The following is a 1,091-nucleotide window of genomic DNA, read 5'->3' on the forward strand; positions in this document are numbered from 1 at the left end:
TATTATATACATTTAATATATTATACTCATATATAATCCCAAACAGAGCCAAGAAAACCGAGAAGAAAAACGTAACAAGTCGAAGCTAACAAGCCGCAGCGCAGGAGCCGTGGGCTGATGTGATCTAATATATTTAGGGTTTAGGGTTTAGGGTTTAGGGTTTAGGGTTTAGGGTTTGATACGAGTGCATTAGTTTGTTGAAAGCTTGGGTTTGGTAGTCTGAGTCTTTCTGTTGCAACTCTATGCACAGCGTGGTTATCTAGAACAACGACAGCATCAGCTTGTAAACAGAGCCGTTTCAGAGTTAATACAGAATTATACGGCTGCACAACCACATCACTCGCCGCGTCCCCCAATACAGGAAACACAGAAAATGTTTGTACGAGCTTCGACCCATATCTATCCCCCAGCAGCTCCAATAGATAAGAACCCATACCGGACCCGGTGCCCCCCGCCTGCAGCAGCAGAAACACACACAACACAAATTTATAAACCACAAACAATTCAATCTATAAAATAAATAATATATTACTTAACCTAAACAATAAAATACATAAAAACACAAAACAATATATGCAGCTGAGCGTACACCATACACAACATATATAATTAACTCGAAATAAGTAAAAACAGATATTTCATCCTAGACAGCAAACAACAACAACAAGCAAACCCCAAGAAATAAACAAAATAAAATAAAACAAAACCCAAAAAATAAATAAAAATTAACCCTCATCAATCAACTGCATATTAACTCTGTTTGTATGCTGCATACGCAACATATAACAAACCCCAAACCCTAAACCCTAAACCCTAAACCCTAAGCAACGTGCAGCATACCAAACGAACTGCAACCAACCCAAGACAACCAACTCAAAACCATAAAACAACCAAACTAAAACCCTAAACCCTAAACCCTAAACAACCAGGCATTGAACCCGCAACCCTAAACAACAGACCTCATACAGACAGACGCCAACAGCCTAAACCCCCCAAACAAAAGGCACTCGACATACCCAAGCAATCCTAAACCCTAAACCCTAAACCCTAAACCCTAGACTAAACCCTAAACCCTCACAATTGAGTGACAA

This window comes from Eimeria mitis, genomic scaffold, assembly GCF_000499745.2.
Source record: "Eimeria mitis Houghton genomic scaffold, Emh_scaff3484, whole genome shotgun sequence".
Lineage (NCBI taxonomy): Eukaryota > Apicomplexa > Conoidasida > Eucoccidiorida > Eimeriidae > Eimeria > Eimeria mitis.